Source organism: Triticum dicoccoides, chromosome 3B (genome assembly GCF_002162155.2).
Source record: "Triticum dicoccoides isolate Atlit2015 ecotype Zavitan chromosome 3B, WEW_v2.0, whole genome shotgun sequence".
NCBI lineage: Eukaryota > Viridiplantae > Streptophyta > Magnoliopsida > Poales > Poaceae > Triticum > Triticum dicoccoides.
In genome coordinates this window covers 167927182-167939900 of record NC_041385.1, presented here as the reverse complement: position 1 = coordinate 167939900, position 12719 = coordinate 167927182, and positions in this window count along the sequence as shown.

Sequence of the window (12719 nt, the reverse complement as noted above, 5' to 3'; positions counted from 1 at the left end):
GAAGCGACTGGGACTGGGTCGTAGCACGGCTTCAGGCCTTTTGCATGTACAGCTTCATATGGCCCAAGTGAATTGCTGGCCTAGGTAATCATGCATGTACGCATTATTTCTCGGAAACAAAAACTCACGCACTATGGCTGATGGATTAGATTTGATAAGATCAGATCAGATCGAGGAGGGGCGATGTATCACGCACGGCGTTGGCGATCTAGGGAATGAATTCCGCTTCAGGCCGAGCGCCCTTGCAATCACCTGATCGTCATCTAGTCTCGCCTCTCGCGACCTCTCCTTATCACCTTCATGCGCAGCAGTAGCCAACATCAAGGGACGAGAGCGGACAAGGCCTGCTTAGATTGGATCAGAATCTATCAGTTGATTTTTAAATCGGTGTTCTACAGCTCTAAGGTAGCCTCTCTGATAGTCCCAAGTTCCTAAATTTGTTGTTTGTTAATTGAAGTCGATGCCGGAAATTGTTTTTCATAATCTAATCATTGGATATGATTAGTGTGTTGAAAACTGCACTATCTTAGCTTAATTTCAAGATGACACAAAAATCAACTTTGTAATAGTTGTAGATTGCATTCCAATCGAACCCAATTTGCTCAGTTTGGACTAATGGTTGCTAAGGCATCACCAGAACGGTGTTGCTGTACATGTATTTTCAAAGTTGAGCAGATATTGTTTTTGTGACCTTTAGCAAATTTCTATTTCGCAAGAACTAGTCTATATTCAGATATGACTAGTTTCTTATTACAACATGAAAGACGTAGATAACTTCATGTTGAATATCCTGATTTGCTTGTTTTCTTCATTTTGTAAAATGGATCATGTTTTGTAGCCTAGAAATTCGTATATGACGTTCTTTGGAGTTCAAATTAAAGGGAGAACCAAGCTATGCTTGTATATTTACCTAATAATAATTAATGGGCTAGCTCTAGCTAGGAGATATTTATACATATACTATTAGGTAATTAGGATGTTCAAGAGCCAAGGACAATACATAAATTTTGTATGTTTATATTAAAGGGGCCCCAGGTTTTACTTTCGCCCCGGGCCCCCGAATTGTCAGGACCGGCCCTGAATATGTGTTATTCGATTCGGTCACCTTATGAGTAGTGATTAACTGACCCGTTAACTGATTAATCGGACGAATTCTTGAATAGTGGTTCCAACCTCGAGGGTGGACGCAAGGTCCAACGTGCAGTTCGGGCTAGACGTGTCGTGGGAAACATACATACAGGGAGAGACGTGTCCTGGGCTCAAGATTGAGGATGATAAGGCTTGGAGGATTTGGGCATTGGAGCAGAAGGAGAGCGTGGAGTGTCGATTCGACCCCTCTTTGCTCTTTATAAGAGCATCAACAGGCGCGCAACGCGTGGCGCGCTAAAAATGAGAATACCGCGCCGCATTAGCCAGGTTTTGCGTGCGGCGCTGCGCTGGCTCCAGCGGCCGCCACAAAATAAAGCGCGCCAGAGCCGCTCCAGTAGGCGCGCTATATTTCATTTTTTTTCTTGAGACGATTGCATACATAGCATACAAATATGAAGATAGTTTGGCACATAGCCTGCTTCTACGATACAAAATGCATATATCTAGGCTTCTCCAATGATATATAGTTCTACTACGTTCACATAGCCTGCTTCTACAATACAAAATAAAACTAAAAACTACTACTACTCGTTCTCCGACTCGGACTCTGCCTCGGTGATGTCCTCCTCCGACGTCTGAGCATAGGCGTCAAGGAACCGCTCGTCACAGGAATCCCAGGATGACGCATCTCCTAGCTCCATGTTGTATTTAGCGACCGTCTTCCGCGTTCGCTTGTCCTCGCGATAGGCGGCTCGCTCCTTCCTTCTCTCCTCCCTCTCCGCCCTCCTCTCGACAAAGAACTAGTCTTTGTTGATGATGTCTTGCGGGAAGCTTGCCTCCACAGCGCCATGGCTTCCTCGTCCATATCGGCCAGGCTAAGACGGCGCTCCCGCCTCCGGTGTTTGCGACAATCCTCGTCAGTGTTAAGCCGCGGGAAAGGCGCCAACTCCTGTGCCCGCTCCCACATCGACACAACGGTGAAGTTCATGTCCCAACGGGACTGCCGGAGGCGTGATACGTCTCCAACATATCTACTTTTCTAAACACTTTTTCCCTTATTTTGGACTCTAACTTGCATGATTTGAATGAAACTAACCCGGACTGACGTTGTTTTCAGCAGAACTGCCATGATGTTGTTTTATGTGTAGAAAAGAAAAGTTCTCGAAATGTCCTGAAAATTCATGGAGGCACTTTTTGGAATTAATAAGAATTTATGGGCGAAAGAAATACACCAGGGGGCCCACACCCTGTCCACGAGACAAGGGGGCGCCCCCCCTATAGGGCGCGCCCCCCTATCTTGTGGGCCCCCTGGACCTCCACCGACCTCAACTCCAACTCCATATATTCACGTTCGGTGAGAAAAAAATCAAGGAGAAAGTTTCATCGAGTTTTACGACACGAAGCCGCCACCAAGCCCTAATCTCTCTCGGGAGGGCTGATCTGGAGTCCATTCGGGGCTCCGGAGAGGGGGATTCATCGCTGTCGTCATCATCAACCATCCTCCATCACCAATTTCATAATGCTCACCGCCGTGCGTGAGTAATTTCATCGTAGGCTTGCTGGACGGTGATGGGTTGGATGAGCTTTACCATGTAATCAAGTTAATTTTGTTAGGGTTTGATCCCTAGTATCCACTATGTTCTGAGATTGATGTTGCTATGACTTTGCTATGCTTAATGCTTGTCACTAGGGTCCGAGTGCCATGATTTCAGATCTGAACCTATTATGTTTTCATGAATATATGTGTGTTCTTGATCCTATCTTGCAAGTCTATAGTCACCTATTATATGTTATGATCCTACAACCCCGAAGTGACAATAATCGGGATACTTCTCGGTGATGACCGTAGTTTGAGGAGTTCATGTATTCACTATGTGCTAATGCTTTGTTCCGGTTTTCTATTAAAAGGAGGCCTTAATATCCCTTAGTTTCCACTACGACCCCGCTGCCACGGGAATACAGATGTCATGCAAGTTCTTTTCCATAAGCACGTATGACTATTTACGGAATACATGTCTACATTACATTGATGAATTGGAGCTAGTTCTGTGTCACCCTATGTTATAGCTATTACATGAGGAATCGCATCCGGCATAATTATCCATCACTAATCCATTGCCTACGAGTTTTTCACATATTGTTCTTCGCTTATTTACTTTTCCGTTGCTACCGTTACAACTATTACAAAAACCCAAAAACTATTATCTTTACTTTTGCCACCGTTACCTTTATTATCATACTACTTTGCTACTAAATCCTTTGCTACAGATACTAAGTTATCCAGGTGTGGTTGAATTGACAACTCAACTGCTAATACTCAAGAATATTCTTTGGCTCCCCTTGTGTCGAATCAATAAATTTGGGTTGAATACTTTTCCCTCAAAAGCTGTTGCGATCCCCTACACTTGTGGGTTCTCAAGACTAATTTATGGCGCCGTTGCCAGGGAGCATAGCTCTATTCTCTGAGTCACTTGGGATTTATATCTGTTGATCACTATGAAGAAAGACGCTAAAACCAAGATTTTGCCCTCAACTACGAGGGGAGGTAAGGAACTGCCATCTAGCTCTGCACTAGATTCTCCTTCCGTTATTAGTAAGCTTGCGACACCTAAACCTGCCACTGCTATGAATTCTGATATGTCGCATGTTATTGATGATGCCACTTCTGCTATGCATGATGAAACTACTTCTGTGCATGATACTACTTTTCCATTAGGTGAATTTCTTGATGAACAACTTGCTAGAGTTAGGGGGATTGAAAATATTGAAGATGCTATTATTGATGATAGTGATGATGAAAGTTATCCCAATGATTATGTATTGCATGTTGTTCCTGAAGGTTATGTTATGAATGAAGAAGCTGCTAGAGCTATCTTTGCTTGCAATGATAGATATGATCTTAAGAAATTATTAGCTAAATGGAAGAGCAGTCTCTTAATGCTAGAATGAAACCTGACCGTGCTTTTGCTACTTCACATATCTGCGTTATGGATAAGGATTATGAATTCTCTATTGATCCTGAGATTATTACTCTAGTTGAATCTGATCCTTTTTATGGCCTTGAATCTGAAATTGTTGTTGCACATCTTACCAAGCTGAATGATATAGCTACCCTGTTTACTCATGATGGAAGATCTCGCCATTTTTATATCCTTAAGACATTTCCGTTCTCGTTAAAGGGTGATGCTAAGACTTGGTATAATTCTCTTGATCCTAGTTGTGTGCGTAGTCCCCAGGATATGATTTATTACTTCTTTGCTAAATATTTCCCTGCTCATAAGAAACAAGCTGCCTTGCGAGAAATATATAATTTTGTGCAAATCAAAGAAGAGAGTCTCCCACAAGCTTGGGGGAGGCTTCTCCGGTTACTTAAAGCTTTGCCTGATCATCCTCTCAAGAAAAATGAAATACTTGCTATCTTTTATAATGGACTAACCGATGCTTCCAAGGACTACTTGGATAGTTGTGTTGGTTATGTTTTCAGGAAAAGAATAGTCGACGAAGCTGAATTACTATTGAATAATATGTTGACTAATCAAAATAATTAGACTCTTCCTGAGCCAATTCATGAAGCAATTCCTGAACCAATTGAACCAACTCCTGAGCCTATTCCTAAATCCACTCCGAAGAAGAGAGGTGTTTTATTTCTCAGTCCTGAAGATATGCAAGAGGCAAAGAAATCAATGAAAGAAAAAGGTATTAAAGCTGAAGATGTTAGGAATTTACCTCCTATTGAAGAAATACATGGTCTTAATATACCGCCTGTTGAAGAACCACATTGTCTTGATAACCCGACACAGGTAGTAAAGGTAAATTCTCTCTATAGATATGATAAAGTTGAAATCCCCTCTACTAAATTTCATAGCCCTTGCTTAGACGAATTTGATGAATTTATGGCTAGACAAGAAAGTTTTAATGCTTATGTTGGTAGAGAGTTAAAGAATAATGCTTTCGAGGTAGGACGCGTGAGTGATAATATGGCTAGAGTTAAAGGTGAACTTAAACTCATTAGCAAATATGCGTCTATGGTTGCTACTCAAGCTGAGCAAGTACTTAAAGCTCAAAATGATTTGCTTGATGAATTAAATAATAAAAATGACTTTGTTGTTAGAGTGGCTACTAGAACTGGTAGAATGACTCAGGAACCTTTGTATCCTGAAGGCCACCCTAAGAGAATCGAGCAAGATTCTCAGAGAAATAATTTAGAGGCACCTAGACTTCTAAAAAGAAGAAAAAGAAAAAGATAGAACTTTGCATGCTTCTAGTGAACCTACTGTAGACACACCTAAGAATCCCAATAATATTTCTATCTCTGATGCTGAGACACAATCAGGTGATGAACATGAACCTAGTGATAATGTTCATGTTGATGCTCAACCTAGCAAAAACAATGAAGTAGAGGTTGAACCTGCTGTCGTGGAATTATCACGTCAGATGTCCTTGTGAAAGGACTTAGTCGTGGAGCCATCGCAACGGGTTAGCTTGAAGGGGTTAAACCGGACAAGGGACACGGGAGTTATACTAGTTCGGCCCCTTCGACGAAGGTAAAAGCCTACGTCTAGTTGTGATGGGATTGATTGGGTTTCGATGATCAGGGAGCGGAATACGCTTGCCTGAGTCTCGAGTTGTTGTCTGTTGTCCCTAAACCGCCGCCGGGTCGCCCCTTTATATATACAGGTTGACGCCCGGCCGGTTTACAAAGTCCCGAGGCCGACTCATACAAAGTGTCTGGCTCGGTCTCTCCTTTCCTAACTTACAATACAAGTTTACATAATCATGGCGGTTTACCATCATGGGCCCTAATCCGCCTTTGGGCTTCGGGTTTCTATGCTTCTTTAGTAAAGCGCCATCTTCTGGATCTTCATGGGCTTTAACATAATCAAGGGTGAACCGGACCCTCCTGGCCGGTTTATACTCAGTAGCTATAACCTCCACATTAGGCCCCAGATTGATTTGAATTTGTTCATGTCAATCTTCAATACTTCAAATATCCCTTGCAGGCATCTTCTTGTATTTTCGTAAACCGCCATATTGTCTTCTCCTGAAACTTTGTAAACTGTCGTGACGTCATCCTCTGAACGCAGCAACGGTCCATCATGACATCATCTCTATAAACAATAATTAAAAAAGATTTCCTTCACTTAATGGTTATCCCAAAATCGAGGCGACAGGCGCACTTATCCTGCCGTTTCAGGCTCCTTGATTCCCGCGCTTGCCGTTTTACTCTCTCCTCCATAAATAAGGTCCGAGGGCCCTTCTCTCTTTTCCCCTTTGCTTTCTTCTTCCTTGCGAAGCCCAAGCTCTGGAGCTCCGCCGCCGTCCGCGACCTTCGAGATCTGCATCAGCAAAGGCCGCTGCATCAACCTGAAACGGACCAGATTTTCGTCATCCCTCTTCCGCAGTAGATCTGCAGTGGTAAGCTTCCTTTCTCCTTTGCCTTACGATCTATTTCTAGGGTTCCCGAGTTCTTCCGCACAGTTCCTCATCTTTCTTTGTTCTTCCATCTTCCACGACAGTTTTTGACCAAATAGTAATGTAGATCTCATGCGGTAGGTACCCTTCGTCCATTTTCATGCTAGCAGATCGTTCTTTTACCTTTGTAGAGTATATGGCTTTCCCTGCCCTATTTAGCTCCTTTAGAACTCAGATAAAAAACTGCTTTACAGATGTTGGTAGATCCAAATAAATTTGACCATTGTGTGAAACCTGTTTCTGTCAATACTTATCAGAAATTTCGAACTCTGGCCATTCTGCCTACAGGCGGTTTAACTCTTTAATAGCCAATCCGCCATATAGCATTAGCCCTCTCTTAAACCGCCAACTGCACTTCCATAATATTCTTCTCCGGTTTAACACTGAATTAGATACCTTAAACCGGCGCTTTTATTTTTAGTTTCTCTTTCCAGAATGTCGAAGCAATTTTCTGCTTGCAACTGGGTTCCATCCCGGATTACAGAGACCCAGATCAATGGTTATGTCATCACTGGTGCCTTAGCCTCAAAGAAGGTTCTCCACTGGCGAGTTCCAGAATCGGAATGTCCACCTGAACCTCAAGAAGGAGAGGTGATTGTTTTTATGCAACACTTAGACCGGGGATTCAGTCCGCCCGGATCAAAAAATTTCCAGGATGTCCTCGCAAGCTTCCAACTCCATCCGCAAGATATCGGTCCAAACTCCATATCAAACATATGCAACTTTCAAGTATTCTGTGAAGTCTATCTTCAAGAAGAGCCCGTGGAGTTATTCCGGGATTTCTTTCATCTGAACCGCCGTACAGAATTCTCAGATGGCCCCAACACAGAGCTTGGTGGCGTGTCAATTCAAAAAAGGAAAGAGGTTGACTTCCCTCATGCCAAACATCATAGCCATCCTAAAGATTGGAACCAGACCTAGTTTTACCGCCGGAACACTGCTCCTGATGGAGAAAATCCCTTGCCGGGCTACCGCCCTCATCGGCTTAGCAATGGACACCCACTGCCTCAGCATTTAACCGCCGCGGAACGGAAGAATTTCGCTCCTCAACTCGCCAAGCTCCGGGCTCTGATGGCCAACGGTTAACTGGCATTGATCTTGTCCGCTGCTGGGTTTCTTGGGGCATTCTGCCTTTGAGCCGCCGCCCCGGATTGATGCATGAGTATACCGGCAATGTAAAAGACCCTCGATGATATCATGAAGTAATAATGACCGACCATGAAATCACCGAATGTGTAAAGAAGATGCTTGATGAACCGGTCTCTGCATGTAGCCAAACCGGTTTGGCTCCGTTTTACGTCTCCAATAAACCGCCGTCGGTAAGTTTTATGTACATACTTCACTGATTTTACTTTTGTATTGACTGTCTACTAACCTTTCTCTGCCTTAATCTCAAGCCAACAGCTCTTTCTGGAAACGAACTAAACCGGTCGGTGCTCCTCGTGTAAAAACCAAGGCCACCAAGAAGCCTGGAAAGAAGAAAACCGCCGAATCTTCTGATCCGCCGGAGGAGGAAGAATCAGACGCTGAGGTAGAACTTGACTCACTTGGCTCCCTTTTCGTATATCTTATTGACAATGACCCTCTTCAGGATGACGCTGAGGCCAGCCATGCAGATCATGTTGAGGTAATTATTCTTTCTTCCGACTCAGATCCTGTGCCGGTTCAAAGAATGCGCCGTACAGTCTAGAAAGTAAAACAATCTCACCCCCTTGCTCATTTGGATCCAAAATTTTCTTTGAAGAAACGGCAAGCGGAAGAACGTCACACAACCCGGCATAGTGGTCAACAAATCACCTCGTCCGATTTAGCTGATACACCCTCCCGGAAACACCGTCCAGAGGTGATTTTCTCTCCTGAAAAACAATACCCTTTAAAAGGTTTCTTCCGATGCCCTCTCAATCCGTCTGACCCGAATTACTAGGCTTCTTCCAGCTTGTCTGGCGGTTCATCAATGACCCAATTGCCTCCTCTCAAAGTTGTCGCTAGGTAAGTGTTACCTGATTTATAACTTTCTTTGTCGGTTTACCATACTCTAACTGTTGATGTTATAGCGCCAAAGCTCGATTAAGCAAGAAGGCCAAGACCAGCGACCCTACTGTTGAAGTTGATACGGAAAAGACGCCCGAGCATCAGGACGAACACCCAGAAGTTGCCATGGACAGCTCGGCTGGGCCGAATCAAGATGGTAATACTAACTCGCCAGAAGTTGAACCGACTGCAGAAGCTGACACTTCACATCCTCCTGCTCCGCCAAGCCCAGCAATGGAACAACGGGACTCAATTGCTGACCCACCAAGTCCAATTATCAAACCGCCGAGCCCTTCCATGAAAATACCAAGTCCAGTTCAGAACATTGATTCTTCCAGCCCGGCCAAGGATGATGATGTTGTCGTTACAGGCACTGCATATAACGCCCCTGGTAATCCGGTTGTTCTGTGAAAGCACACAGCTAAGGATGAATTTGCTGCCATGAACAAGGGGAAAGGGAAGACTAATTTGTCTGCTTATACCGATCTCACTGCTCAAGATCTTCATTCCGGCTTTCTGAACCGGCTGTATACAAGCCGCGACTTTGAAGCCGGTTTAGTAAATCTGATGAAGGAACGTTATGAGGTAAACACTATTGCTTCTTGTTCTGTACCTTCAGTGCATTGTAGCCCTCAAGGGCCGGTTTGTCTTGAAAAAGTCAAACCGGGACTTCATATACTTCATGCGGTAACTTGTGAAATTTTCTTTGTCTGATCAAACACACATTAGCCCCCAAGTGCCAGGATTAAAACTTGTATAACTGGTTATACGCTTGGGACTTTGAAAAGATATTAACATGCCCTCTTACTGTTGCAGAGTGAAATAAATCAACAAATCTCTCAAATTGCTGATCTTCGAGCAAATCTTGAATCCCAACAAACAGAATCCAGCAAGGCCAAGGAGGAGCTGAAAACCGCCTTGACCACCATGGAGCAGCTTAAAGAATGGTTTAAGTCTGAGCGGGCCAACTGGGACACCGAGAAGGCCGGACTGGTGAAGCGGGCGGAGACTGCTGAAGCGGCTTTTAAACCGGTGGCAGAAGAATTGTCTGGACTGAAGCGCCAAATCAATGCCATGACCTCTGCCATATTTGGTAAGTATTGTTGCCAAAAGTTGTATCCCTTTGAAATTTCATCGTTTTAACATGTATTTCCTGAACTGATATAGGGAGTCGCATCGCTCACCTAGGTGCTGACATGCGGAAGAAGCTTAAAGTGGCATATACACTGATTGAACAGCTATATACCGGCGCTCAACGGGTTATATGCGCAGCTTCATATGATAATGAGGCACCAACACTTATCAGAGATATGCTGGATCGTCTCTCAATGACGCCAGCGCAAATAGAAGAGCTGAAGCGATCCGCTGCTTGGGCAGGCGCTTTGCTGGCGCTGACTCGAGCCAAGGCATGGATAGCTGATCTTGATCCGGCTGATATATCCAAAGGCTTCCCCAGTGCACAAGAAAATGGCGAAGAATTTGACAATGACGCCCTCAAACGGATAACAAGGGAGATGCGTCCTTTGGCGAGTCAACTAGCAGAGGAGGCTAACCTGACGGTTCAGCGATCTTTCTATGATGCAAACAACAAACGGGTTGAAGCTGTGATTCCTGAAGTGCAGAACCTCATCCCACCAATCTGTAAGCACACTTACGCTCCTGACGTTGATCCGGCTGAGCTTATAAGTGAAGAGGCTGTCTTTCAGGCCTTGACCCGGATTGACTGGACCACCAATGACTTCCAGTCATTGGATGAGGAGGAGGCCGAACCGACGCCAGATGACCCATCTACCTCACGTCAACCCGGTGATGAAGCTTAATCCGTCAAGGCGGTTGATATATCATGAACAATCCATGAATAATTCCATATTTTGGGCCTTGGAATGCCATGTAATAGGATAGCAAAAAACTTATGATGATCTGCTGCCATCGTGCAAGAGATATTTTGCGTGGATCCGCCATATCAATGTTAATTTTGTTCCAAGCATCATAATATGCAATTCCTGTACTCATAAAAAGACAAAGAGTCCTAGCGGTTTACCGTCGGACGGGTCATAATACCCAAAATAGGCCGGATTGATAATCAAATCATAAAGATATGAAATTATACATACCGGTAATATAAAATCCCTGGTTAGTTGGCTGGCCAACTTGAATTATGACAAGGGTGAACAACCCAAATCTGAATTATTTGTATCTCTGTCATGTCCTGATGTCGTAGATTAAGTCATACCGGGTGATGATTCACGCCAGATGATCCGGGCTGTTGACAGGAAGTCAACGCCGAGCCGGGTTAAGAAACTCCGGATTATAATAAAGGTCTGTCAACGTGTGGTTGCAAACCACGCCGGTTTAAGGAATACCGGGCGAAGAAGATGACTGATTAAGCCAAGAAAAAATCGGTTTATCATAAAATACAGCAAAAACTCAAATGGAAACCGTGTACTCGAGGCTTTTTGGGGGCTGTCAGGCCCAAATGCGAGGCTTTTTGTGGGCTGCCAGGCCACTGAGTTGAACCATGTAACAAAGCCTTTTAAGATGGACCTCCAACTAACCAATCACCGTTTTAACTTTGACAAGTGCAGGGTCTCAAGGAGAGTAACTGTCAAACGTTCGGAGGGCCGTGCCAGGATGACCTGGATAGGAGTGTCTTACTTGATGAAGGCAGGTTAACCCGGGGTTTTAGGTAAATGTACCAGGCTTCCAAGCCGTGGGTCGATACCCAGCTACAAGGGTCCATTCATACTTCTTGGTATTGGACCAAGGAGCCCCCAAGTAAAGTGATGAGCTGTGCTCATTAGGTGCCTATGTTTGAGCATCGAAACTCTCTTTGGCCCTTTGGGTGTGAAGCTCCCAAGCTGTGTGATGAGCTATGCTCATTGGGTGCCTATGTTTGAGTTGTGCATAGCATCGAAACTCTCTTTGGCCCTTTGGGTGTGAAGCTCCCAAGCTTTGTGGCGTGATAGCTGGTTTAACGGGTAGTACTCTGCTTTGTCAGCTGAAACCCCCATGTAGCTCAAAGAATATTTGAGAAAAAACAGCAGAGGCCCCGCTTTAAAGCAAGGATGCTGATTTACTTATTGATGATAATATATACATTGTCAAAATATGTACATAAAAAAGAGCCTGTGGCTCAAGTGTAGTAAGGCCGGAGGAGAGCTATGTTCCAGGGCCGCCGGGTCTCCTCCTCAGATTTGCGTGAGTCATCTCGAACGTCAATGAGGTAGTATGATCCGTTGTGCAGATTCTTGCTGACCACAAAGGGTCCTTCCCAAGGCGGGGATAACTTGTGTATGCTGGTCTGATCCTGGATAAGCCGGAGCACCAAGTCACCTTCTTGAAAGGCTCTTGTCCTAACCCGGCGGCTGTGATAACGCCGCAGGTCTTGTTGATAAACCGCCGAGCGTGCCAAATCCATATCCGCTTCTCATCTAGCAAATCCAGTGCCTCTTGGCGGGCTTGCTCGTTATCCGCTTCAACGTAATTAGCAACCCGGGCGAATCATGACGTATATCACTTGGGAGAACCGCCTCTGCCCCGTAGACCATAAAGAAAGGCGTGTATCATGTTGATCGATTGGGGGTGGTGTTGATACTCCACAACACAGAAGGTAATTCTTCCACCCAGCAACCCGGCGTCCGTTTCAAGGGAATCATGAGTCGGGGTTTAAGACCCTTTAAGATTTCTTGATTAGCTCGCTCTGCTTGACCGTTGGATTGAGGGTGCACCACAGATGCTAGATCAAGCCGAATATGCTCCCTCTGACAGAAATCCTCCATCTCACCTTTGGATAGGTTAGTACCATTATCCGTGATAATGCTGTGTGGGTAGCCAAAATGGAAAATAATCTTTTTGAGAAATTGAACCGTCGTAGCTGCATCACAGTTGCTAACAGGCTCCGCTTCAACCCACTTGGTGAATTTATCAACTGCCACCAACAGGTGGGTGTTCTTGTCCCGGGAACGTTTGAAGGGTCCCACCATATCAAGCCCCCAAGTAGCAAAAGGCCAAGTGATGGGAATCATCCGTAGTTCTTGAGCCGGAACATGAGCTCTGCGTGAATTTTTTTGACAAGCATCACATCGCTTTACCAGATCCTCCGCATCAGCATGAGCTGTCAACCAGTA